Below are 18,464 nucleotides of genomic sequence, written 5' to 3' on the forward strand. Positions count from 1 at the left end.
ATTTTTCTCGCAATATGAACAAAATCGATTGTAATTCATCTTTTATTTCGTATGTAGGCATTAATCAAGAACACGAAACTCCCCACAACGTCAATATAAAAAAATGTTATAATTCGCATCGACCTTTATTCATTTATAAGAAAGCAGATTTTGTAACTTTTTATATAACAGAAAAATCATTGTAACATTGTCAAACTGTAACATCATTAACAGCCCAAAGTGAATACAGAATACAACTGTCGACGTTACCTACCACATTTATTAATGTGATGAACTGCCAACTGACAGAGATAGTCAGAGCCTCCGTGTGGTTACGTTTGGGACGGACAATAGGGTTATATCGCGTGGGAGACAATAGGTCTGTCTTAAGTCTGTATTCATTGTCCAACGAGGTATCTGGTTATTAAATCAATGAGTTAATCAGAGAATGTTAAACGATGTTGAGGAATATGATGATAAAACTATGGAGTCAGTTCATAGAAAAACCAGAGTTTAACCAAAAGTCGAAACATCTTATTTTATTGAGGCTTAGTATATTTGAAAATGAAATTTCTTACATTGACACTGAAGATCAGGGTAATTTTGGTCAATCTTATATGAACCGACATACTTTTACATACATAAAAGATGCAAATCTGGATGCTATACTCACCGTTAAAAGCCTCGATGACCGTACAATGACTAGCCAAAATATATAACAGAAAAATGAAAATGTTCCCGGAATATTTCCTCATAGTCATAGAATAATTCCGTCTAACCGACGCCGTCGCTCTTTCTATCTGTGTCAAACAATGTGTACTGACGTTCGCGATCGCTACCTTTCATCAGTAGACGTTGGTAAATAGATACAGTGTCCCGAATGGTTTTTTTCTATCGGAAAAAGTCCCAGATGACTGGACTACAATATCACAAAACATTCCACGACCAGAGTAAAACAATTACGTATTTCTATTGATTGGATATAACAATGGATGGAAATGAGATTCAGTAGATGACTGGACAAATAATGAGTGATTAAAACACATACATGATCTATATGTAAACATCAGCTCTCTGACACCATTATGTAAATATGTCTATTGTATGATTAGAGAGGTGCTTACACCATATATCAATGGGCGAGATCAGGTAACATAGAGAACTAATTAATCACCCACGGGTTTCTATTGTTAATGGAAACTCAAATTAATAGATGATCTTCACCAATCAATTATTGTTATTATTAACCAAATTAATAAAATATCTTTATAAAATTGACACGTGACGAGGCAGACTTTCGCTGTTGATTTTTACGATGTCACTGTGATTTAGCCTAACAATTGCAAGTAATCAGTCTCTTTGATTATTTACAATGCCGGCACAAGATCTTGTGTAACTAAAATATAAGAGTTTCAAAGCTGATAGATAATTATTTTGATATTATTATTGTTTTATAACGTTGACAACAAGGACCAAACATTGTTTTTTCGGTACATTCATAAAAAATTGATTCAGTTTACCAAAATTAATGATAAAAAATTGACATTACCCTATTTTTTGAACCAGCAGTGCACATGGGACACATGATATTGAGCATTACACTCTATAATTCAATTTTAATAATAACATGACATCCAATTAATTGAGCTAACCATTCAAATTCCCATTCATTTGCCGCCATTCTTCAAATTCCCATTCATTTGCCGCCATTCTTCCGCTATGACCCCATTATAACAACGTCTGCATCTAAGACTAAAAACTGAGATTGTGTTATAACTAACATTGCCATTCTGTACTTTACATGTCTGAATAAGTTTGTTATGGTATAAAAATTACCGGAAATTAAGTGTGCATAATAAGATCATATGCGGTTGTTTAGGTGTTTAGTAACTCTCAATTAAGGCAACGTAATATCTGCAACATTTATCTTAATTTCTTTTAGAGTACCTTATAATATCTCAATGGAATATACATGTAAGCAGAGGTACTTACATAGTGATTATGAACAGATGAATACAATGAAATAGGAAATTTATTAAACTTTATTTAAAATTTATTAAAACTTTGTTAAAATAATAGATATGCCACAAGAATTGGCAAATCAAAGTGTTTAAGAAGTTTAAAGAATTTTATCTTTCGAAGCCATGACAGAAATATTCTACTTATCAGATAAGTACAGTAGTATTTATAGAAATCTATACAAAACATTCAAATATGTTTCTAATACTGTCTTCTGTTTTAATAAAGAAAACATACCATTTGCCAGCGGTGTAGCATCTTTAAGTAAAGTACAGCTGTATTTTCATATGCATTAATTAGAGATGGTTTCTGGTAACTATATGTATAAGTTACTAACAATTTATTAATTTGTATCTGTTGGATTAATTAATTATGTCTTTGGAAATCTTCAACTTTGATCTGCAATAAAATTAGTATGAGCGCAAAAGCCATAAGTTGCACAACTTGAGAAAAAAGAATAAATTGAATGTTTAGGAGAATGGACATTTGGCATAACTACGTGGGACCCTAGTTTACATACATACGTGTGTAAGAAACATGATTTTTGAAATAAAGTACATGTTAGAAGCATTATATGAACATTGTCATGTACTCTACATTTAAACAAGATGTTCTACGTGCCACGCCACAAATTTCATAAAATAATCACCATTTATTTCAATTGACCCTTATTCGTTCGTCACATTTTCGGTGTTCAATTTTGTGTGATTCTCTCATTTCAATATAAATAGATGCTAGTATTTCACAATAAATGCTCGCGGACACACAAACATGTACACGAAGAGGAAATAAATCCATTGTAACCAATAATCGTCCTGTCAAGGACAGCTGGTGCCAGTCAGATTTAATGTAACGATAATGAAGTGTAATTTATAAATTATTGTAAACTATACGCTGTCATTTCCTGGGCCATTTTCGTGTCTATTACAAAATACGTAAACTAAACAGGTTTGATCTGAACTGCTGATCACAACAATTTCGGATGTCTAGCTGTAAGCACATCGTGGGTATTTTTTTTATTTCTATTGTTCTAGCGTGATATTTTTTCATATTGTCAGATTATTCACCCATAATCAAAGTAATTTGCAAAACATATATGAGTAAAGAAAGCACATCACATCATGTACAGAACCAAACTCTTCATTTTTTAACACAGAAAGACCTCCTGACAAGATGGCATGGACAGCGTTACTTCTTACATTTGTGGTTGCCTTGTGTATCCCCCGAAGTGAAAGCTTTTCCTGCATGGACCCTTGAGACCTAGTGGATAATTATTGTGACGAAAGCAAGTAATTTAAGTGAGTAAAATAGTTAAGGCGATTTCAGACGTATTTATTTCTGGCCAATTCCAGGTCAATTTGCCTGAAGAGAGCAACATTCGAATCGTATTTGACATGAAATTGACCAGAAAACCAAATAAAAAATGACCTGTGACTTTAATTCCATAAAGATATAGATCATGCCAGTTTTACCTAAAATAACCTGAAATTGACCCATTTTCTTCATGTGAAATTGACCTCAATTTACCTTATTTTTGGGATAAGCGCTTTGATAATATTGACATGATGACAATTTTACCGGTGTTTTTGACGAAAATACTTTGATCTTCCAGTACACCTATTTTAATTTGCTCGTTCTTGATTAGTCCTTGGTTAACTTTCAAAGGGTTTTAATCACGGACAATTGCGTCTTAACTCCATAACATGATATTTTTACTAAATACTTCATGGTTTAACAAAGAATGGATTACTTTAACCAGTCCTCCACGGAATAGTCATGAACAGCACTGTAACGGCAACTGATTGCGAACCCCAAAACCAGAATGACGTCGTGTCCTATGCTTTCGGAATAATCACCGTCGACAAAGCTGCTGGGGTAAGTTCTCACTTGATATTATAACCAGATATAACCCAGATATGTAAAGCAGGTGTCGTTGAGTCTATTTTTTCCTGTTTCTTTTTTTTTGGGGGGGGGGGGGGGGGGGGGGGGGGGGGGGGGCAGGTGGGATGTTTGTTTGTCAATTATCTCAAACATCTTAATAATATATGCTTTACCGCATGGTCGGTTTGTTTCGCAGGGATTGTATTTATGGCTATTATAACACAAAATCACAATGGATCTTATCTATATTATACCTGGGCAGTACTTTTGGCGAGATGTTGAAATAAAAAATACATCTGTGGTTTTATTCCATTGCAAACATTCATGTGATCTTATCTTAATATTACATTCAAGTTTATAGCATAAAGATTTTTAACAATTTATGATGTCCAGTCGAATTCGCCTTACGAAACACTAAAAATAGGAGTACAATTTGTACGCAATATTTGACATGTAATCACAATCTATTTGTGAAATCATAATTTGCATATAGATAGTGACCACCTATGTTCATCACATTTACTATGAATGCTTTTAGTCGCCTTATGGTATAGTTATAAAATAACATGTAAACGTACGAATTACAAATGTATATCATGGTAAGTGTACTGAGAATAGCAATTTAAAGTCCCATTATGTTTTCGTAATATATCTAATCGTAAAAAATACCAAATTTTGTCAAATGATATAGTTAATATCCTTATGGCCATATTTCTTAATTAAAATGTCGTGGTTATTGAGGATTGTACTAATGATGGGGGAATACCAGGAAATTCCATTTTTGCGCGCTGTTGGTGCCACAATCCACACGTGGGTAAACATCACATATGAGAACCGCTTTGTATAACCTTTGACCCAAGGTATGTTTGTCAACTGATAGATATTGACAGGCGACGCGAATGCATCATCTTATTTTCATCGTTTTTATAAATGAGTCTTTTCAACCATTAATTAAAATCCTACTTAAATCTTGAAATCCTCAAAAAACTATTATCAGAGATTTGTCATATGAAAACAGTTAGGGAGTTAACCATGGAAAGTCAATTACTTGAGAATAACAAATTACTTAGTGAACAAACAGATTTGCATGAGACCATACAATGAGCTCTACACAGGTAAGAGCGGAGCGGGTACACGCGCTCGATTCAGAGGCAGCTGAGAGATGTTCTTTACTTAGTAATTCTTCGCTCTTTTGTAGGTTTTGCATACAAGCGCGTGTTTAAAGTCGTCAGAATGGAGTATATAGTTCTCCTGAAGTATACGTGTTTTCCCATTGGAAAGAAAAACAAGTTTTATTAGGGTGAACATTGTAAACAATGAATAAATCTGAATATGTTTTAAATTTCCCCGTGGGTTGTCGCTTGGATTTACCCGGTGATATTCCTGGTACGCACATGCATATTTTTAATATGCATTTTTGTCGAAACTGTACATATTTGAACAAAATTAAGTAAAAGATAACTTAATTAAGTAAAAAATAAATTCACAATGATCATCGAGGTTTAGTTTGTAGAGCACTCATAAAAACATAATGGGACTTAAAAAATATTAAAATATGTCCGAATCAAGGTTTGTTTTGCAATTATAATGATATCCTTTAATCTGTCGATCATTGTATAACTTACTCGCAATAAGTAATACAATGTGAAGGTATTGGTGATATAACAATGGTGATAGTGATGCAGAACAACAAAGGACATTCACAAAGTCGACTATTAGTTGACTCCTCCGTTACCGAAACGAGGGATATGAAATTCAACTTGAGTTTGTCTGTCTGTCTGTCATACTTTCGTTTCCGCTCCGTTTCCGATAATTAAGAAATAAGGACATTTGCTATATATTCAACACTTATCTGGCTAATAAGGCACAGGGTCATTTTATGCATGTTTTACATACAGAATGTTAACAATATCCATACATAATACATACAATTTAGATACATCATTGAAAGCAATATGACCAAATTGACCACTTTTAGCCTCGTTGGTCAGCGGATGTAACTTTTGACCATTAGTATATATCCACTGTAACACATACTGGAATACTTCAGTGTCAGATGATATATCCACTGTAACACATACTGGAATACTTCAGTGTCAGCTGATATATCCACTGTAACACATACTGGAATACTTCAGTGTCAGCTGATATATCCACTGTAACACATACTGGAATACTTCAGTGTCAGCTGATATATCCACTGTAACACATACTGGAATACTTCAGTGTCAGCTGATATATCCACTGTAACACATACAGGAATACTTCAATGTCAGCTAATATATCCACTGTAGCACATTCTGGAATAATAATACAAGGTCGCGTAGTTAAGTAAGTAATCCCAGGTTTGCTTCACTTCTACCATTTTTTCCATTTTTCTCGAAATTTGCCATTTCGTTTGTAGTATCCAGATAATTACATAATGAAAGTCCGAAACAATAATGAAATGCAAACTAAGTATCAAAAGCTACTAAGTGATCGATTTCTCGGAGTGAGGGATTATTTCATGATATATTTTTATACAATAACTAATAACATTGAGAAAGTTTACACTCAAATATAACTGAGAAGACCTGAGAATATCATAGTGTACAGCATGCAGGCTTTATGCTTTAATAACTACCGAACAAAAATCCACTTTTGATTTAATTTGATTTTTTCTCTCTCTGAATATGAGATGAAATCAAAATGTTCATTTTTTGTAACACAAAGTATAAGCTTTTCACTCTGCAAAAGAAGGATTTATTGATTTCAATTTACAGTAGTGTAGATAATATTTCAACAATAATATAAAAACGTTCAATTCATAGCTAAACACATTGTCTGCAATAGCAAAAACCATTATTGTTGGGTCTCTGCATAGTTCCATTTCAAAGTTTGTTTTCAATAAATTCAAAAAGGATGTCCAAAGAGATTGTACATGGCAACACTCCCCAAAGAGGTACATGAGTGTTTCTCGACCATCTTAGCAAAAAGAACATCTTTCTGTTTCACTCAATTTACATTGCATTAATTTGGAATTGGTATATACTATTTTGTGGAGAAACTTAAATTGAAAGTTTTTAATTTTTTTTTATCGTCTGTGACATTATAAGGTATGATAAAAATCTTATTCCAAACCTCTCTTTGTATGTTGACCTGTAAAATCTCCTACCATGAATTTTGTCTTTTAAGTAGATATTCAATTATAGGTTTTAACATAAGTTTGTAAAACTATTTTTTAATCGAATCATATTTCTTAAGATATTGAGTAAATTTGCTTTGTTTCAAAACAATTAAGTCATTTCCCTGTTGAAGCAATGTACTCTTCCATTGCCTTGGAATTGAATTCAGTACACTATAAAATTCAAGAAAATTAATTGTCAGGTTATATTTATCATAGAAAAAAAACAAAGTTAAAAGTACATTGTTTCTATCAAATCATTGATAATTGTTTTACACCAATGTTTGTAGATAAAAGTTTTGTTAACAGTCTTTTTTTCTCATTCAATTTCTTTTTATTGATTTTCATGAACATGTTATTACAAAGAACAAGGAATACAATTCATCACAATACCAATAATATGTCTTACATTACAATTTTGTATATATGCAACAAGTAACAATTGGACATACACATTTACACAAACCCTACAAGACCAACATTTCATCTATCTACAATATGTGAATTGTCAAAGAGACAACTAAATTTCAATGTTTTCTTTATCAAACAAGGCATGCCATCCTCCCCATCTTATAAGGAATTTGGATATTCATTTTTAGATTTATACATAACTTTTTCCGCCTCATAATACTTACATAAATGTAATTTAAGTACTTCAAAACATACATAAATTTTCTTAATTCTACAGTGATATACGTATTGTTTGAAAAGTAATAACATTGTATTAAACATATTATTATGTCGACCATGTAGACCCTTGTAGGAGCTCTTTTACCCTCTACAAATCTCCCGATACGTGAATATCAGGACGCAATTGAATGTATATCCGACTTGTTTGATCGTTATTGCGAGCAAGGACAAATCATTATTCTAGGGGACCTAAATGACCATATCTCAAAGAAATTTGGAATGAAAAACCACGATCGTGCCAATGAAAGAGGTGTCCTATTGGAAATATTCACTGAAGAAAAACATTTAGTGTCTCTGTTAACTCTCAAGACTGGACAATAGGAAGTGACTTCACATTTGCGTCAAGCGACGGAGAGACCCGTACTTTGATCGACCATATTTTAGTAGAGACCAGTAAGTATGATTTGGTGACCTCTTGTGTGATACATGATGATCATTTCCTCAATGTGTCCGATCATTTACCTATAACTGCGGATTATAAAGCGACTCTTGGTGTTAGTAAATCGAATATCACAGATCCACGTTGGGTCAACTGGGAAAAGGCATCACTCGAGGAGAAAGCCTTGTTTGCGGCACACTTGAACGAGAAACTAGAACCCCTACTTAGCCTCGACACCTCTGACATTAGTATTGATAGGCTTGAAACGCTAGTCCAGTTTACAGTCAATGCTACGCGAGAGTCGGCTAACGTAACGCTGCCAAGGAAGCGTTACCGACCTTTTCTTAAACCTTATTGGAAATGCGGTCGTGTCAAGGAACTTCATTCCATTGTGCGAAAGCGTCGAGCACAATGGATACAGGAAGGACACCTTAGAGGGCATACCTATTTCTCATACAAGCTATATAAACAGTCGAAACACGAATTTGGCACTGGAAGAAGCGCGAGAATCATACGATGAACAGCTATTAGACGAACTGCAAAATCTGGTTGAAATAGACGCTGCGGCTTTCTACAAAATTATCAGAAAGAAGAAGAGTGGGACCAGTTAGGTCAAGCTGTGAAACGACGTCAGCCACAACCGAAAAATCGACTTGAACTTGAAATTGCCCTTCAGGAGGAGTGGAGGAACATTCAGCCAGTTAGAATTCAGCGTCTGGTTCGGTCCATACCACGTAGGTGTCGTGCTTGTGTGGAGGCAAATGGTGGCCACATCAGATATTCGGGGGGGGGGGGGGGGTAGCGTTAATGGTATAATTAGTATTATTTTAGGAATCTTTAATTATTATTTATTAAATCTTCAAGACTTAATGTACGGTATTTGAGACATATACTCGTGTTGCCTCCTGGGCAAATGTCTACTTGTCAGCGACGTAACAGTCTGGTGTATAGATACATGTAGGTTCCTTGTTGTTACATAATGTTATGTTGTACTTACATGTAATAGCTGTCATTTGTATACGTATGCAATATCTGATGAGTATATATATTGGACTGGCCAGTGATACATACGGAGATACATACAGAGTAGCGGGACCGATAGCGGACACACCCTGTGTATGGTCCCATTTTGGGGCCAACCACAGCTTTACTCTGTAACCATGCTTACACGTGTATTGTAAGTTAAAATGTACCACACGAAATAAAATGTCGACACAACTTTGGAGTTCTTCATCATTCAACTCTACATCAACATAAACCTCTCGGACGATGGGACAACAAGCCACAATCTTTGACAACTCACTGGTAGGAAACGACTCTCGAAATGTATACCTTTGTAATGAAATAAAGAAATAAAATTTTTGTTACCATTAAAGTTTGCATATAATAATAGTGTTGCATTTTTATTGGCGCTCAGTATGATAAAAGTTCAAATAAGATGGTTGGTGTACTGTCACAAAAGTAACAAAGAACGTAGAACCATTTTTTGATATATTGTCTTCTGTTTGTATTTAATCTATGTGATATATTAAAGGGACAATTCAGTCTAAGAGAACAATAAAATTTGTACATATATCGGAAAAAAACCCAGTTCTTATGGAAATTAGATCAGTCGGTTTTACTGTGGTATGCCTGAAAAGCCCATGGTTGTGACATGTGTGTAGATGTTCAAACTCGCTCGCTGTCCGCCATTACACATTGTGGTCAAACTTCTTGTATGCCGAACCCTGTCCCTTGCTCGTAGAATAATGCAACTTTTGTCTAGAACTGCTCAAATCGTTATGACAGTAGTTTGTTTACCTTATTACATGAATTATCTTCCCTAAAAAAACATTTTATCACCTTGTCAGTGGTTATGTAGTTTATTTGTTTAACGTGCGTGACTTTGGCTCGGGTATGGGTACAGCGTCTGTATTGTACCTGCTTAATCGTATTGATCAACGATTTGATATTTCAACGATATTAATTAAAATACTTAACAATGTCGTGGAATTTGTCAATGTTTTACGTTATATGTTTCATAAGAAATGTAGAACAATATATTTATGCTATATTTTGTTTCTTAGTTATATAAAAGAATTAGCCTGAGTGAATTGTCCCTTTAAGGAAGTTTTTAAAGGCAATAATTGGTTGGAAAATGTTTTAATATATTTTTAGGTATTATCATAAGGACATCGTAATAAATATACATAAATATAATTAAGACGTCTTTTCCTGTCTTTCCTGTCATAGAGCAGATGAAAAGAATAATTTTCTTAATCATCTTCACATCAGGATATGTATATCGTCATCATTCTCAACAAAGTCTTCGTGGATATCTTTACCAATTATCTTCATAAAATCAGCATCATTTTCTTTATCCATCGTCATCATCTTCACTATTGTCTTTCCAACTATTATTACACTTCATCTTCACTAGTGTCTCTTACCTTCTACTATTATTATAAATCATCTTCACTAGTGTTTCCTAACTATATTCACATCATCTTCACTAGTGTCTTCCTAACTATTATTACACATCATCTTCACTAGTGTCTTCCTAACTATTATTACACATCTTCACTAGTGTCTTCCTTACTATTATTACACATCATCTTCACTATGTCTTAACTATTATTACACATCATCTTCACTAGTGTCTTCCTAACTATTATCAAACACATCATCTTCACTAGTGTCTTCCTAACTATTATTACACATCATCTTCACTAGTGTCTTCCTAACTATTATTACACATCATCTTCACTAGTGTCTTCCTAACTATTATTACACATCATCTTAACTAGTGTCTTCTTAACTATCATTACACATCATCTTCACTAGTGTCTTCCTAACTATTATTACACATCATCTTCACTAGTGTCTTCCTAACTATTATTACACATCATCTTCACTAGTGTCTTCCTAACTATTATTACACATCATCTTCACTAGTGTCTTCATAACTATTATTACACATCATCTTCACTAGTGTCTTCATAACTATTATTACACATCATCTTCACTAGTGTCTTCATAACTATCATTACACATCATCTTCACTGGTGTCTTCCTAACTATTATTACACATCATCTTCACTAGTGTCTTCCTAACTATTATTACACATCATCTTCACTCGTGTTTTTCCTAACTATTATTACACATCATCTTCACTAGTGTCTTCCTAACTATTATTACACATCATCTTCACTAGTGTCTTCCTAACTATTATTACACATCATCTTCACTAGTGTCTTCCTAACTATTATTACACATCATCTTCACTAGTGTCTTCCTAACTATTATTACACATCATCTTCACTAGTGTCTTTCTAACTATTATTACACATCATCTTCACTAGTGTCTTCCTAACTATTATTACACATCATCTTCACTAGTGTCTTCCTAACTATTATTACACATCATCTTCACTAGTGTCTTCCTAACTATTATTACATATCATCTTCATTAGTGTCTTCATAACTATCATTACACATCATCTTCACTAGTGTCTTCCTAACTATTATTACACATCATCTTCACTAGTGTCTTTCTAACTATTATTACACATCATCTTCACTAGTGTCTTCCTAACTATTATTACACATCATCTTCACTAGTGTCTTCCTAACTATTATTACACTTCATCTTCACTTGTGTCTTCCTAGCTATTATTACACTTCATCTTCACTAGTGTCTTCCTAACTATTATTACACATCATCTTCACTAGTGTCTTCCTAACTATTATTACACATCATCTTCACTAGTGTCTTCCTAACTATTATTACACATCATCTTCACTAGTGTCTTCCTAACTATTATTACACATCATCTTCACTAGTGTCTTCCTAACTATTATTACACATCATCTTCACTAGTGTCTTCCTAACTATTATTACACATCATCTTCACTAGTGTCTTCCTAACTATTATTACACATCATCTTCACTAGTGTCTTCCTAACTATTATTACACATCATCTTCACTAGTGTCTTCCTAACTATTATTACACATCATCTTCACTAGTGTCTTCTAACTATTATTACACATCATCTTCACTAGTGTCTTCCTAACTATTATTACACATCATCTTCACTAGTGTCTTCCTAACTATTATTACACATCATCTTCACTAGTGTCTTCCTAACTATTATTACACATCATCTTCACTAGTGTCTTCATAACTATTATTACACATCATTTCTAGTGTCTAACTATTATTACACATCATCTTCACTAGTGTCTTCCTAACTATTATTACACATCATCTTCACTAGTGTCTTCCTAACTATTATTACACATCATCTTCACTAGTGTCTTCCTAACTATTATTACACATCATCTTCACTAGTGTCTTCCTAACTATTATTACACATCATCTTCACTAGTGTCTTCCTAACTATTATTACACATCATCTTCACTAGTGTCTTCCTAACTATTATTACACATCATCTTCACTAGTGTCTTCCTAACTATTATTACACATCATCTTCACTAGTGTCTTCCTAACTATTATTACACATCATCTTCACTAGTGTCTTCCTAACTATTATTACACATCATCTTCACTAGTGTCTTCCTAACTATTATTACACATCATCTTCACTAGTGTCTTCCTAACTATTATTACACATCATCTTCACTAGTGTCTTCCTAACTATTATTACACATCATCTTCACTAGTGTCTTCCTAACTATTATTACACATCATCTTCACTAGTGTCTTCCTTACTATTATTACACATCATCTTCACTAGTGTCTTCCTAACTATTATTACACATCATCTTCACTAGTGTCTTCCTAACTATTATTACACATCATCTTCACTAGTGTCTTCCTAACTATTATTACACATCATCTTCACTAGTGTCTTCCTAACTATTATTACACATCATCTTCACTAGTGTTCCTAACTATTTTACACTCATTTCACTAGTTCTTCCTAACTATATTACACATCATCTTCACTAGTGTCTTCCTAACTATTATTACACTTCATCTTCACTAGTGTCTTCCTAACTATTATTACACATCATCTTCACTAGTGTCTTCCTAACTATTTATTACTACTACATTACATCATTCACTAGTGTCTTCCTAACTATTATTACACTTCATCTTCACTAGTGTCTTCCTAACTATTATTACACTTCATCTTCACTAGTGTCTTCCTAACTATTATTACACATCATCTTCACTAGTGTCTTCCTAACTATTATTACACTCACTTCTAGTCTTCACTAGTGTCTTCCTAACTATTATTACACATCATCTTCACTAGTGTCTTCCTAACTATTATTACACATCATCTTCACTAGTGTCTTCCTAACTATTATTACACATCATCTTCACTAGTGTCTTCCTAACTATTATTACACTTCATCTTCACTAGTGTCTTCCTAACTATTATTACACATCATCTTCACTAGTGTCTTCCTAACTATTATTACACATCATCTTCACTAGTGTCTTCCTAACTATTGTTACACATCATCTTCACTAGTGTCTTCCTAACTATTATTACACTTCATCTTCACTAGTGTCTTCCTAACTATTATTACACATCATCTTCACTAGTGTCTTCCTAACTATTATTATATCATCTTCACTTGTCTTCACTAGTGTCTTCCTAACTATTATTACACATCATCTTCACTAGTGTCTTCCTAACTATTATTACACATCATCTTCACTAGTGTCTTCCTAACTATTATTACACATCATCTTCACTAGTGTCTTCCTAACTATTATTACACATCATCTTCACTAGTGTCTTCCTAACTATTATTACACATCATCTTCACTAGTGTCTTCATAACTATTATTACACATCATCTTCACTAGTGTCTTCCTAACTATTATTACACATCATCTTCACTAGTGTCTTCCTAACTATTATTACACATCATCTTCACTAGTGTCTTCCTAACTATTATTACACATCATCTTCACTAGTGTCTTCCTAACTATTATTACACATCATCTTCACTAGTGTCTTCCTAACTATTATTACACATCATCTTCACTAGTGTCTTCCTAACTATTATTACACATCATCTTCACTAGTGTCTTCCTAACTATTATTACACATCATCTTCACTAGTGTCTTCCTAACTATTATTACACATCATCTTCACTAGTGTCTTCCTAACTATTATTACACATCATCTTCACTAGTGTCTTCCTAACTATTATTACACATCATCTTCACTAGTGTCTTCCTAACTATTATTACACTTCATTCTTCACTAGTGTCTTCCTAACTATATTACACATCATCTTCACTAGTGTCTTCCTAACTATTATTACACATCATCTTCACTAGTGTCTTCCTAACTATCTATTACACATCATCTTCACTAGTGTCTTCCTAACTATTATTACACATCATCTTCACTAGTGTCTTCCTAACTATTATTACACATCATCTTCACTAGTGTCTTCCTAACTATTATTACACATCATCTTCACTAGTGTCTTCCTAACTATTATTACACATCATCTTCACTAGTGTCTTCCTACTATTATTACACATCATCTTCACTAGTGTCTTCTACTATTATTTACACATCATCTTCACTATGTCTTCTAACTATTATTACACATCATCTTCACTAGTGTCTTCTAACTATTATTACACATCATCTTCACTAGTGTCTTCCTAACTATTATTACACATCATCTTCACTAGTGTCTTCTAACTATATTATTACACTATCATCTTCACTAGTGTCTTCCTAACTATTATTACACATCATCTTCACTAGTGTCTTCCTAACTATTATTACACATCATCTTCACTAGTGTCTTCCTAACTATTATTACACATCATCTTCACTAGTGTCTTCCTAACTATTATTACACATCATCTTCACTAGTGTCTTCCTAACTATTATTACACATCATCTTCACTAGTGTCTTCCTAACTATTATTACACATCATCTTCACTAGTGTCTTCCTAACTATTATTACACATCATCTTCACTAGTGTCTTCCTTACTATTATTACACATCATCTTCACTAGTGTCTTCCTAACTATTATTACACTTCATCTTCACTAGTGTCTTCCTAACTATTATTAAACATCATCTTCACTAGTGTCTTCCTAACTATTATTACACATCATCTTCACTAGTGTCTTCCTAACTATTATTACACATCATCTTCACTAGTGTCTTCCTAACTATATTACACATCATTAACATACACATCTTCACTAGTGTCTTCCTAACTATTATTACACATCATCTTCACTAGTGTCTTCCTAACTATTATTACACATCATCTTCACTAGTGTCTTCCTAACTATTATTACACATCATCTTCACTAGTGTCTTCCTAACTATTATTACACATCATCTTCACTAGTGTCTTCCTAACTATTATTACACATCATCTTCACTAGTGTCTTCCTAACTATTATTACACATCATCTTCACTAGTGTCTTCCTAACTATTATTACACATCATCTTCACTAGTGTCTTCCTAACTATTATTACACATCATCTTCACTAGTGTCTTCCTAACTATTATTACACATCATCTTCACTAGTGTCTTCCTAACTATTATTACACATCATCTTCACTAGTGTCTTCCTAACTATTATTACACATCATCTTCACTAGTGTCTTCCTAACTATTATTACACATCATCTTCACTAGTGTCTTCCTAACTATTATTACACATCATCTTCACTAGTGTCTTCCTAACTATTATTACACATCATCTTCACTAGTGTCTTCCTAACTATTATTACACATCATCTTCACTAGTGTCTTCCTAACTATTATTACACATCATCTTCACTAGTGTCTTCCTAACTAACTATTATACACATCATCTTCACTAGTGTCTTCCTAACTATTATTACACATCATCTTCACTAGTGTCTTCCTAACTATTATTACACATCATCTTCACTAGTGTCTTCCTAACTATTATTACACATCATCTTCACTAGTGTCTTCCTAACTATTATTACACTTCATCTTCACTAGTGTCTTCCTAACTATTATTACACACTAGTGTCTTCCTAACTATTTACACTTCACTTCAGTAGTGTCTTCCTAACTATTATTACACTCATCTTCACTAGGTCCTTCTATATTATTACACATCATCTCACTATGTCTTCTACTATATTACACTTCATCTTCACTAGTGTCTTCCTAACTATTATTACACATCATCTTCACTAGTGTCTTCCTAACTATTATTACACACATCATCTTCACTAGTGTCTTCCTAACTATTATTACACATCATCTTCACTAGTGTCTTCCTAACTATTATTACACATCATCTTCACTAGTGTCTTCCTAACTATTATTACACATCATCTTCACTAGTGTCTTCCTAACTATTATTACACATCATCTTCACTAGTGTCTTCCTAACTATTATTACACATCATCTTCACTAGTGTCTTCCTAACTATTATTACACATCATCTTCACTAGTGTCTTCCTAACTATATTACACTTATTTCGCTCTACTATTTTACACATCATCTTCACTAGTGTCTTCCTAACTATTATTACACATCATCTTCACTAGTGTCTTCCTAACTATTATTACACATCATCTTCACTAGTGTCTTCCTAACTATTATTACACATCATCTTCACTAGTGTCTTCCTAACTATTATTACACATCATCTTCACTAGTGTCTTCCTAACTATTATTACACATCATCTTCACTAGTGTCTTCCTAACTATTATTACACATCATCTTCACTAGTGTCTTCCTAACTATTATTACACATCATCTTCACTAGTGTCTTCCTAACTATTATTACACATCATCTTCACTAGTGTCTTCCTAACTATTATTACACATCATCTTCACTAGTGTCTTCCTAACTATTATTACACATCATCTTCACTAGTGTCTTCCTAACTATTATTACACATCATCTTCACTAGTGTCTTCCTAACTATTATTACACATCATCTTCACTAGTGTCTTCCTAACTATTTATAACACATCATCTTCACTAGTGTCTTCCTAACTATTATAACACATCATCTTCACTAGTGTCTTCCTAAATATTATTACACATCATCTTCACTAGTGTCTTCCTAACTATTATTACACATCATCTTCACTAGTGTCTTCCTAACTATTATTACACATCATCTTCACTAGTGTCTTCCTAACTATTATTACACATCATCTTCACTAGTGTCTTCCTAACTATTATTACACATCATCTTCACTAGTGTCTTCCTAACTATTATTACACATCATCTTCACTAGTGTCTTCCTAACTATTATTACACACATCATCTTCACTAGTGTCTTCCTAACTTTATTACACATCATCTTCACTAGTGTCTTCCTAACTATTATTACACATCATCTTCACTAGTGTCTTCCTAACTATTATTACACATCATCTTCACTAGTGTCTTCCTAACTTTATTACACATATCTTCACTAGTGTCTTCCTAACTATTAATTACACATCATCTTCACTAGTGTCTTCCTAACTATTATTACACATCATCTTCACTAGTGTCTTCCTAACTATTATTACACATCATCTCACTATGTCTTCCTACTAACTATTATTACACATCATCTTCACTAGTGTCTTCCTAACTATTATTACACATCATCTTCACTAGTGTCTTCCTAACTATTATTACACATCATCTTCACTAGTGTCTTCCTAACTATTATTACACTTCATCTTCACTAGTGTCTTCCTAACTATTATTACACATCATCTTCACTAGTGTCTTCCTAACTATTATTACACATCATCTTCACTAGTGTCTTCCTAACTATTATTACACATCATCTTCACCAAAGTCTGCGTCATTATAGTTATCCATCATCTTCATTGAATCAACATCATTACCATTATCCATCACCATGATCTTCATTTTCAAGTCTCCGTCATGATCAAGTTCAGTATGTATTGAAGTGGTATGTATTGTTGTTGTAATGATATTCTTAATTTAACTATTGTCCTTTACAGTTTGTATGCCAGAGCCTGGTACGTATTTAATATGATTGTCATTAAACCAGTCCTAACATCTTTTCTTTGAACAATGAAACCATTAGACTTAAACACTTTTCAACATATAAATACATGTATAAATGTTCTACATAATTATGGAAATGTTTGACAGAAGAAAACAACTTTTTTAAATATGAAAGTACATGTTTTACGTATATCTTTTTGAGCCCCACATAGATCAATATATTTGAATATCCCTGTTGTAATTTATCAGATGGAATTGCCGCCCGTTGCCGTACTGCTCGTAAGTGAATAGGGAAATATATACATATATATGGAAACGCATCATTCTGAAATATTCAATATGCAGTGAAAGCTCTATAGTATTAATTTAG

This window comes from Argopecten irradians, chromosome 12 (genome assembly GCF_041381155.1).
Source record: "Argopecten irradians isolate NY chromosome 12, Ai_NY, whole genome shotgun sequence".
Taxonomy (NCBI): domain Eukaryota; kingdom Metazoa; phylum Mollusca; class Bivalvia; order Pectinida; family Pectinidae; genus Argopecten; species Argopecten irradians.